The sequence below is a fragment of the Pelodiscus sinensis genome, chromosome 6 (assembly GCF_052426305.1).
Source record: "Pelodiscus sinensis isolate ZL-2025 chromosome 6, ASM5242630v1, whole genome shotgun sequence".
Taxonomy (NCBI): Eukaryota; Metazoa; Chordata; order Testudines; family Trionychidae; genus Pelodiscus; species Pelodiscus sinensis.
In genome coordinates this window covers 67,715,495-67,727,935 of record NC_143057.1, presented here as the reverse complement: position 1 = coordinate 67,727,935, position 12,441 = coordinate 67,715,495, and positions in this window count along the sequence as shown.

Below are 12,441 nucleotides of genomic sequence, written 5' to 3'. Positions count from 1 at the left end.
TTTGAAATGTAGCAAGAGCCAGTGGTGCTTTTGCTACATTTCAAAGGTGGAGGTGCCCTTATCGGTTAATTGAATAGTTGATCCAAATTCTATCGATTATTTGATTAGTTCATTAATCTAAATTTAACATCCTTAGTACTACCCTTTTCTAGTCATCCTAGCCATTCAGATAATTAAATTGCCTGTAAAGGGTGTTAAACCCAGAAACAGTGGTTGCCTGAGAATCTCCAGGAAGTGTCGGCATGGAGCCAGGAGACCCAATGGGAAGAGAATGTGAAATTTGAGTTGAAACAGGTTCTGCATGCTTCAGTCTTTTGTGAAAGCAGAGCAAGAGGTGGGAGAGATGAGTTAATTAGGAACATGGCATGAATTTCCCAGCAATATCGATACCTAAGAAAAGGACTGATCCTTGGAACAACAGATAAGAAAGTAAATAAGGAATGTTTAATTAGGTGTGATCAAGTTATTTGCTTTAATTTTGGGTTTGGTGGAACACCTCTGTGCTGATTTATGTACACTGACCCCCCCTCCCTTAACTTTTAAAATGAATTGCAGGGAAGCAGTTATCTGTGCTTTTAATCTGCCTTTTTTCAGTTCCTCTGTAACACCTAGCACTAAGTATGCTTTACCAAATATATCTTCTTTGTTTTGATGATAAAATGACCATTTTAAAACTATAATCTGATTCCTGTGCCCTAGAAAGCAGGAGATTCTGTGTTTATGTAAAACCTCATTTTTGGGGGCATTACAGTTTTTTCGAAAAAGGGTTGTTTTTTTCGAAAGAACCCCGTCTAGATGGCAGTTTCACTTTCGAAATACCTGTTTTCAAAAGAACGCATGGCTGCCATTTTGCAAATGAAGTGCGGGAAATTCAAATCTCGGCTTCATTTGCAATTTCGATCTGTCTAATTTACATCCCTCTTTCGAAAGGGGGATGTAGTTTAGACATGCCCTGACACTGCCTCTAAAGACTTCTTAAAACTCCCCAAAGTATTTTTAAAGTCTCCTGTGGGTCCTCATCTTCTGCACTCCAAGTGTCAGAGTTGGGAACAGCCTAGACAGGGCCTGAACCAAAGCCTGAACCTCACTGCTTTGGGTGAGGGAGCAATTCTGAAGCTCGAGAACTTGAGCCCTGACTGGTGGGGAATTGGCTCCAAACCCCAGAAAGTCTGGGCCAGGCCTGGCAACCCCATTAAAATGGGTTTGTGACCTAATTTGGAGTCCTGTTTGACAACCCCTGCTATACAGTGGGGGAGACCAGCATTTCTCAAATTGGGAGTCCTGACCCAAAAAGGAGTTGCAAGGGGCTTCACGGTTATTTGGGGAAAGTCATGATATTGCCATCTTAATTTCTGTGTTTCCTTCAGAGCTGGGAAGCTGGAGATTGGCAGCTGTTAGCCAGGCATCCAGCTCTGAAAGCAACAGCAGTGCAAAAGTAAGGGTAGTATCCATGAAAGGGTTTTTGTAAAGTCTCCTGTGGGCCCCCACCTTCTGCACTCTAGGGCTGTGTCTAGACTACATGCCTCTGTCATCAGAGGTATGTAGATTAGACACATAGGCAAAGGTAAATGAAGCCGCAATTTAAATGATCGCGGCTTCATTTACATTCACGTGGCTGCCGCGCTGAGCCGACAAACAGCTGATCAGCTGTTTGTCCGCTCAGTGCGCTAGTCTGGACACTCCCCTGCCGACATCAAAGCCCTTTGTCAGCATCCCCGTTATTCCTCATGGGACGAGGTTTACCGGGGCTGCCGACAAAGGGCTTTGATGTCGTCAGGGGAGCGTCCAGACTAGTGTGCTGAGCGGACAAACAGCTGATCAGCTGTTTGTCGGCTCAGCGCGGCAGCCATGTGAATGTAAATGAAGCCGCGATCATTTAAATCGCGGCTTCATTTACCTTTGCCAAAACAACAAATCTACATGGCTCCGTCGACGGAACCATGTAGTTTAGATGTACCCCAAGTGACAGAGTGAGAACAGCCTTGACAGGGCCTGAACCAAAGCCTGAACCTCACTGCTTCGGATGGGGAAACCCTTGCTTCTGTGCTGCTGCCTGTAGAACTGGAAGGTGGCCAGAGAGTGGTGGCTGCTGACTGAAGGGCCAGCTCTACAGACAGCAGTGTAGAAGTAAGAGTGTCAGTGTCATACCATACCATGCCAGAGTTCTGTGCTGCTGCTGGTAATGGTTCCGCTTCAAAGCAGATGCTGCTCTACAGGTGATCAGCTATGAAGGCAATGCTACTACCAGCAGCAGTGCAGAGTAAGGGTAGTAATAACACTCCCGACTACAATAACTTTGCAAATCACTATAAGTCAGGGATGGGCAAGATAGGGTCTGTGGGCTAGATCCAGCCCACCAAAGCATTTGATTCAGCCCATAGCTGCCCTGGTGCTCTCCTGCCTCCATGCCAATCACAACCAGGGAATGGGGGAGTGCATGAGGGCTCTTCCCCCTGCCAGGAGTGCATGGTGTCTAGAGGGAACCACCAACTGTTCAAAATGGCTGGCAGTTCCGTCTAGGCGCTGTGTGCCCCTGGCAGCCTGGGGACAGTGGGAGAGTGCTAGATCTCCTACCCCTGCCAGGAGCGAGCCTTTTTTCTGTCTGAAGCTCCTCCCATTGGGGGGAGGGTGTCTCACGACCACTGTCAGAATTAATGAAGTGGTCCTCCTGCAAAAATTATTGCCCATCCCTGCTATAAGTCCTTTTATGGGGATCAGGACCCCTAGAATTGCAATACTATGACATTTCAGATTTAAAATAGCTGAAATCATGAAATTTGCACTTTTAAAAATTCTTCAAAGTAGGAATAAGAGCCTCCGGAAAAGGGCACTTTTTCCGGAGGATCGGGGCCAGTCTAGACGCTCTTTTCCGGCTTTTTTAAAAGCCGGAAAAAAGCGGCGGACATTTTTATTTAAATGCCGCGGGGGATATTTAAATGCCCCGCGGATTTCCCTACGACGACTAGTGAAATTTACATGCCCCTTCCGGAAAAGGGGCCAGTGTAGACGTAGCCATTAAGTAGTTAAAAATGTATGCGTTTATTGTGTATTCTTTACATTTTGAAGCTGGACGTTGTCCAGAATTGTCCATTAGAGGTCATTTACATGTAAGCGCACCAAGGATGAAACTCCTACAGAAAAAGCTGGAATGCTGTTCAATAAGTGCAATCAGTCAGTAAAGGAGTTGTGTGGGTTAAAGCACTCTCCTTCGTCAGGCAGCAGAAACTCTCAGGTTCCTTTGTGTTGCAAAGCAGTTGTGCAAAAGGAGGGTAAGCACTAGATGGGGCCATGTGGTCTTGATAAGCAGTCTTGGAACAGGGCCTCTTACCTGATGTCTCTGCAAGATGGAGTTGCTGAACAGGACTTGTACTTTTTATAAATAAAATTACTTGAAGAAAATATCTAACTCAGAAGCACTGATTTATGGGTCAAACCAGAAATTGATTTGCAAGGCACTGAATTCTGCTACTAGACAGTAAAGGGGCAGCAATATCAAACAAATACTGTAGTTTGGAATATTAGGCACAAGTTTAATAAGTGTTGGGTTGGTAATGTCCATTTTGGCTATACCTTTATTATGCCTTGTAGGTGGCAATTTGAAATAGCATTTGTGATGGGGGCATAGCTAAATGAACTCATACTTCAACACTCATTACTATATCCGAGACTACATATTGTTGCTCTTAAAATAGCTAATTGGTGTTCTTTTAGGGTACAAACAAACACTTAAAATCACTCAGTCATGTCAATGGTAATTTTTATCTGAGACTTGAATTTATTTTAATATATGTTTTAGGATTTTTTGTTTTGCATGTGTATGCTAATATACTTATGTCTATTAAACTACTTCATTATCTGTTTATTTCTACTTATAAATTGTTAGTGTCATATTCTGGACCTCCATGGCAAAACCTGAATAAAATAGGTCATGGGCTATAAATCTATGTGGGAGCTGCCTCTGTGAAATCATGCTCCTGAAGAATTACTTATCAGAATTTGCTAGGCCCTATGAATCTCCTCCCTGATTCATAATTGCAGACCCACATCTTTATATCTCCTGTTGTCTACCCGAGCTCCTCTATTCTGTCTTGCTAAAGAGAACTGCCATGGAACAGTCTCTGAGTGATCTTTCTATGAACAATCTCTTCCCCCGGTTGAAATGAAAGGATCCGTGTCAATTGTATAGTCATTAAGAACCTTCCTTACTCATGGGGTAGGTAGCAGGATCTGGGTCTTAAATGATAAGCTTTTTCGCTTTTGCTCTTGGTTATGACCAGTATCCTAGCTGTTGTAAGAGTCCATGCAGAACAATAATACTATTTAGATAATTAATAATAATACTTCATTTTGTGGTGTATATAATAAATTAGCCACCATGATACATTAATGTACCTGAAATGGAGCAAAATTAACATCACTGGAAATATTTATTTTTGGTGTGTTTAAGTTAATTGATACAATAAATTCATCATTGAGCTGTTGTACACATTTTGTGTCAAAGTGACTGATTGATTTCTTCTGAATATTTATACTAAATAGCATGTCAGTGAGTTTATTGTATTTCAGTCCCTTTAGTGTAAAGTCTTAGAAAACTTACTGTAGCACTTCAGTTACTATGTCCAAATTAAGGGTGCATCTACACAGCAGAGCTTAATTTGAAATAAGCTAAGCAAATTGAGCTACATCAATTGTGTAGCAAATTTCGAAATACAGGCAGTATCCGAGTTACACGGATCCGACTTCTGTCGGATCTGCACTTACGAACGCGGCTTTCTCGCCCCGGAGCTCGCAGGCAGCGGGACCGCCCAGAGCGCAGCGGTCCCGCCACCTCGACCTCCGGGGCGAGAAAAGCTGCTCCAGGTGTCCCTGGTCTGCTGGGACCGTCTCCAGCAGACCAGGGACACCTGGAGCAAAGCCGGGGAGGCGGAGGGGTCCCGTGCCTCTGAGGCTTTGCTCTGGCAAAGCTGGGGAGGCGCGGGATTCTGCCGCCACTGCGGCTTTACTCCCGGTGCCTCTGGTCTGCTGGGGACTGTCTCCAGCAGACCAGGGACACCCGGAGCAAAGCCGCAGCGGCGGCGGGGTCCTGCGCCTCTGAGGCTTTGCCAGAGCAAAGCCTCAGAGGCGCGGCACCCCGCCGCTGCTGCGGCTTTGCTCCCCATGTCCCTGGTCTGCTGGGGGGGGAGAGGCGCAGCTAGTGCGCCCCCCCCCAGCAGACCAGGCTTTTGTTGTGGACCCTGGGGTAGAGCAGCTGGGGTGCTGCCGGGTTGGTCTGCAGGGACCTACCTGGCAGCCCAGCTGTTCTGTCCCAGGCTCCAGATTCAGCCGCTGTTGAAACTGATCCGTGGCTGATTCCAGGAAGCTGGGGGCAGAGCAATTCTGGCTCCAGCTTCCTGTAGTCAGCCCCTGGTCAGTTTCAGCAGCAGCGGCTGAATCTGGAGCCAGTTCCGATTTACATACAAATTCAACTTAAGAACAAACCTATAGTCCCTATCTTGTACGTAACCCGGGGACTGCCTGTAGCTTATTTTGAAATTGAGAGTGTCTACACAGCACTTATTTTGAAACAGAGCACTCTTCCTCTGACTTCTTTTACTCCTTGTACAATGAGGGTTACAGGAGTCAGAGTAAGAAGTCCTCCAGCTTCACAATATTTTGACATTATTTCAAAATAACTGCCGGCTGTGTAGATGCGGACTGTTATTTCAAAATATCGCTAATTATTTTGAAAAAATGTTTCTGTGTATACATACCGAGTCACTATATTTCATCCAAATACTATACCCACACTAAGCTCAGATTTTCCACTTTTTGCATTTGATACCTTTAATTGTTTATATTTAATGAGGGTTGAAAATATTTAATTATGTGTGTATGCTCCAAACTCCAATTTTTAAAAATATATATGTACACATACACACTATTATTCAAGACATGGAAAATCAAAATTATCTACTAACTGTAATGAATTGTAGGAGATATCAGATTCTGTTCTCTGGCTATGTAACCATCTCTGCACTTTTGGTTCTGTGTTGCATCCAAACCAGAAGGATCCTTTTTCCTGGGTCTAACTGGACATGTTCTATGATGATAGAAATATTGCAAAAATGGCTAGTTTGATTTCCTACACTACAAATCCTAGAATCTATACTTAATCCAGATGCAAACTGCATCCTCCTTTTCTCTCTAGTTGTTAATATTTCCAGACAGTTTTAATTATTATATTGTATATCTTTGACTGCACATGCAAGCAGAGTACCTTTTCTTTCTTATTTTTCTTAATATGTATCTTTTGATCTCCTATGCTTTTGCCTTTAAATTTGACTTGGTTGTGATTGCAACATCTAATCTTTCACCTAGAGACACACAAAGCCATTCCTTTTGAGAGCAGTGAGTGCTAAGTGTATTCTCTAAATTGGCTGGCAGGGAACGTTGCCCAGGCAATGCATTCAGTGACCCGCTGCTGAGTGAGTATCTGCAATGCACATTAATTCCTCCAACCTGGAAGTTGAGAGCTCTGAGTCTTCTATAGTCTGCAATGCATGGAATCCATGCCTGTTGCACTGTAGGGACAGATGATTTAATATTTAAAACCACAGGGATTTTACTTTGCTTTTCTATTTTTATGTATTGGTTAATTTATTATTAGAGAATAGAAATGAGTTTCTGAATCACAGGGAATATTACAGAAGCAAATGTGGCAATGTATGACTGGAAATTACTTTTTAAAAAGGGTTTTCTTCATGCTGATCATACTGTATCTGGTAGCCTGAGAGCTTTGCTATATTATCTTCTAGTACCCCAGAGTCAGAGAAATTATGGAGAGAAAGTGTATGTCCGCTATTAGTGCAGTGAGGAAAAAATACACACAAGTGGGTAGAACATATTTGTTTTATAAATAAAGAGTTTTTTTCAACAAATTATGTGATGTTTCTGATTATGTAGATTCAAGGTTGTTATTGGAAGCATCCAAAATGTGATATTTGTCTAACAAATAAAAATAAAACCAAGAGAAAAAGAAAAGAAATGGATAGCTCACATTCTAGCTAGAATAAACAACAGGCATTTACCTACCTCCCTTCCCCCCCCCCCCCCTCCATCCCCCTTCTATTCTGAAATTTGATTTGTCCTTTTCATATGTGTTCATTTTTTTAAATTGTATCCTTTGGTATATATGGTTGTGACAATTTTCTTCCACTATTTGATCTGAGGAAGTGGGTCTGGCCCACGAAAGCTCATCACATATTAAACCATCTTGTTAGTCTTTAAAGTGCTATACAGTCCTGTTTTTTGTTTCAGCTGCACCAGAATAACACGGCTACATTTCTACCACTATTCTAGCTAGAATAGAGTCTCAGAGTTAGTCAGATTACAGACAAAAATAATTTATTCTGAAGATATTCAGTCTCATTTGCTGAAACAGCAGCAAAGTCATACAAGGTTTGCCAGTTCATCATTTGGTCCTGTATTGCATTCTTATTACCTCATTTTAACATGTTTTACTGCGACTCTGTTTTTCCCAAGGATTACCACACTAGGTGAAGGCTAAAAGGCAGCTTTCATTATAAAATGTTCATTGAAAGTGAACAAAAATAATAACGATGGATCTGGGAAAGAAGTATGTTGCCAAACATTTTGGGTTTTGTTCAGTGCATTACAATGGATTCATCTCTTAACACTTTGGCTTCAGCTCAGAACTGAAAGGAACTTAAGGCTGTATGAGGCAGGTAGAAATCAGAATGATCTGACTGGGATTCTAGAATAGCGATTGTAATGCCTCAGAATAATCCTCTCTGTGTTTCTAACCACAACTTTGCTACAATCAAACTAGGCTTAGTCTCAAAAGACTCTTCTCTAAGAACTGATGCTTGCTGACATAGGACATGTAGGGCTTAATCCAAAGCCCACTAAAGATAACAAGAGTCTTTTTACTGAGTTCAGATCTGTTCCTTAGAGATTTGCAGTTATTTCATTGGAAGACCTTTAGCAAAGCTGGATAAATAAAGCTTCTTATTCTCTAAGTCAACTAAGTGGTATTAATGGAAGGCTTTTTGTTAGTTTTGACACAACCATGACATATTCTACTTTTGATAAGCTGCAAGGAATCAAATACCATTTGTGTTGGTTATTTCTTTGTTTCTATATATGAAAGTCATTGCTATGTTTAAACCTTGGCCTTTTGTCTGTTTTATCTATTTAATGATGATAGATATATTTGTCTTCTATAGGCAGTACATTATAGACAGAGCTGGTAGCTTCGAATCTTCTTAAAAAGATTGTGATTAATAAATAGTGTGAATAGAACATAAAACAAAATATTAACTCAAAAACTTGCATATATTTGATTAAATTGTTATTTTAAAGAAAGGAGATAAAAGTACTGAAGTTTAAATAAAATTAGAGGATCAGCATCTGGCATGAAAGTTGGTAAAAGGCAAACCCATTTGTGAACTATAAGCCATTTGTCATGAAGTTTGAGAAAAAACATATTCAAAATGCTGAGTTTATCTACTTCTGAAATATTCAGATTTAGAAAAAATTGCAACACCAACGAAATATCTAATTTCTGCATGACAATTGGCTACAAAGTTACAGTACCGGATTCCCACATATGATTGGATTATCAGCCAAAAATTAGAGAGATGATAGTCACTAACAATTCCTTGACCTTCCTTAATACTTGAACAGTTCCCTTTGTAATACCCCACCTCCCAATGCCACCTCTTCTTTCTCTCCCTGAAGTGGAACCTCTGTCATTACAGTATTTATCATATCAGTAACCCTAATTTTTAATAGAATGCTCTATATTTGCAATATCACAAACATAAAAAGTACATTAAAAGATTAAGGTTTTAAAGTCAAGCACTCAACAATTAGGAGAGATGCCAGTATTAAGACTGCATGTATAAGCTTAACTTGGCTTTTTTGTTTTGTGTTCACATTATGATACAGTCTGGGTTGTGGGGGTGAGCTGATGGGAGCATTGGGATTAGCTGTACAAAGAGTCTAGGATAAAAAACAAGGGAGGGATGAGCCTTGGAAAATGAGCTAGAGAGGGGATGATTGAATGAGGAGCCTGTGGAGAATTTAAGTGATTTGCCTAGCATCACAAAGGAAATCTCTGTTGGAGAGGGACAGAATCCATTTCTCTGAAACAGCATTAGACTGCCATAACCATGAGACCTTTCTCCCTCTCTTTGCTGTTCCCTGTCCATCATCCTATGCACTTTACAACTTCTGCAGTAAATGAAGCAAGAGTTTTTCAGACCACAGCTTTTTTCACATCTATCTCTCCTTCTCACTCCTGGCAGTGCTCTCCCCCTATAGGTTTCCAGTCCCCCTGCTCAGCCTCCCATCCCTGGCTACCAGTCCAAGTATCCTTCAGAAAGTCCCTGTCTCCCTTCATCCCTCCTAGCTCCCAGTCTCCCCTGTAAACTCTCAGTAAGAGTCTCTGTCCCTAGCCCAGCTTTTCCAGGTCCTGTGTCCCAAATGTCTCCATTTCTTCCACCTTCAGGTCTTGTCCCCTTTGCATTCAAATCAGTTAGGTTCCTCCACACATCGGCAGGGGTACTGATAGCACAGGGGAGACATTTCTGCTCTTAATTTCAGTGCCTGGCCTCATCCTGGTCTGAAGCAACAGAGAGCATCAATTATAGGGAAAGTCCAGCTTTGACCCTGTAGAACTGGAGTGAGCATTCTCAGGGCATGTCTACATAGCAGGCAAAGTTGAATTAAGATACACAACTTCAGCTACGTCAATTGCGTAGCTGAAGTCTAAATAGCTTAATGTGGCTTTTGGCGTTGTCTACACAGCAGGAAGTCAAAGGAAGAACACTCTCCCTTCAAGTATCAGAGGGGTAGCCGTGTTAGTCTGGATCTGCAAAAGTGACAAGGAGTCCTGTGGCACCTTATAGACTAACCGATGTTTTGGAGCATAAGCTTTCGTGGGCAAAGACCCACTTCATCAGATGCACGTAGTGGAAATTTCCAGAGGCAGGTATAATTATGCAGGCCAGAATAAGGCTAGAGATAAAGAGGTTAATTCAATCAGGGAGGGTGAGGCCCATTTCTAGCAGCTGATCTGAAGGTGTGAACACCAAGAGAGGAGAAACCGCTTTTGTAGATAGCAAGCCATTCACAGTCTTTGTTTAATCCTCAGATGATGGTGTCAGAAACTGCTGAGCTACAGTTCATCTGCAAATTTGACACCATCAGTTTAGGACTAAATTTGACCAAATTTGGGCAGATTTTCACAGAAACAGCAAGAGGCACATTCCTGAAAGAAGGTCCACCTTCTTCCATCCTTGTTCCAAAACATGGGGGCATTAAATTGTAGTTTGTAATTGTACGATCTATTGATGTGTAATCAGGGGCGGCCCGTAAGCATAGGTGAGCTAGACTGTTGCCTAGGGCTCCACTGTCCCGGGTGCCCAATGATAACATCAAGGCCATTGATGGCCGTGCAGGCAGGGGCTGCGATTGCGCCACCCCACATAGGGCGCCAGCTGCTGCAGCCAGCCTCGGGCTGCTCCTGTGTGTAATGCTATACATTGAAATGGGAGAAAATAACTATTAGCAGCTCTCAGAAAAATAGAGTTACAGTGGTCATTAAAAATAAGCTGTCAAAAGAAATGTAACTAAAAAGCAACAGATTTCAAAGCTAACCATGTAAACTGTAAAGGCTCACTTGTGAATGTTACGCTATTTGATAATTTATAATCACGTACTATTATTGCTCATTTAATATAGACTTTATTTACCTATGTCTATGCACTTGTGTTGCATTTGTCATCAGATTTCTATTGCAAATTTGATTTACTGGTTGGCTGAATTAATTTGTTACTTGTACATCATTTTTTAATGCTGCCAGCAGTTTACATGTTATCTTTATTTGAGTATTGAATGCCAGCAGGCGGTCATCATTATGTTATCCTACATTTAAATAATTGTTAGTACCTAGAGCATTTCTTACAGGAAACTTAAAAAAAAAAATCTAAATAAATAAATAATTTATCAAATTCAGAGGATTGTCTTACATTCTGGTGATCTTTCACAATGTATGCACATTTACTTCATGTAACCTCAACTGTCAGGTGTTTTATGATGGAAATTAGCTGTCTTTTTATAGTGTTTTAAAGTGATGTTCATTATCTGAATGTTGCCTATTATATTACTATTGCCACAGGACTCATGAAATACTCTGATGCATATTCAGTACTAAGATTTAACTCCTAGTCCTTGTCATTTTCTAGACCACCATTCAAGGCTTTGCCATGAGCTGCCATATGTGCATGTGCAGGGTACTATGGTTACTTAATCCCCTGTATGGGCTGTGTGCATCTGTCCCTAGCCCGGGATGCTGGATTAATTTTGATAGTGAAGGTGTTGACAGCCATTTAACCACACTGTAAACCTTGCATATGATGGAAATCACTTCTAGCCAAAGAGTGCCATAGCATCCCCAACACCTCTATTTCTAGCAATTGTGTTTGGTAGCAGGGCAGCTACCTTCTAAGCGCACACTCATGACAGCGGGTAACATCCCTTTTCATGTTAGCTCCCCTCTTGCAGGCCTTTTACAAGCTCCACATGGTTTAATTTGTGGCTCACAGTGCCCCCACTTGGGACTAATTTAATAATGGAAATGGTTCAAACAATCACTGGAGTCCCAACACAAACATCCACAGCCATCAGGGCTGTCCTTATCGGCAGAATATGCAGCTACGTAGGGCACCCAAACATTTAATGCCCACTCTATCTATTGCTTCTTCCTATCCCTGTTCTGTGTGTTTTCTTCCTCTGGAGAGGATCTAGTTAACTTAAAACTGAAAAAGCCTACCAGACCTATTAGCAGAACACTGAAGGTGTGAAAAAAGCCAGTCAAGTGGTAATGAAGCCATTTAACAGGCATTTGCCAACTGCAGGTTGATATACACTATATTTACATGCCTGGCAATAGGTACTGGCAATTGCAGTTCCCGTTGGCTGCAGATCACTGTTTCCAGCCAATGGGAGCAGCAGGAAGTGGTGCAGACTGAGACATAACTTCCTTCAGCTCCCTTTGGCTGGGAACAGTGATCCATGGCCAACGGGAGCTGTAATTGCTGGTACCTGCTGCCATGCAGGTAACTATAGCAGTTGGGGCCCACCAGGAGCTAACACTGGCAGACTGGATCTTGCACACGGGCCACTTTTTGATCACCCCGGTATATACTGTCAGTTTCTGAATTAACTGCGTTAGTCTACAGACCTTAGTTTAAAAATTGCATTAAAACTATATTGTTAATGTGTTGAAGATTATAAAATCATATCTCTAAAAAATCATCTCCCCCAGGCTGTTGTCAGGGATAGGGGCCTAGGGGCCACCTGTTTAATATTACTTCATAGAGCCCCATAAGTCCTAAAAATGTCCTTGATAGCCATAACTCAAAAGTTCACACACAG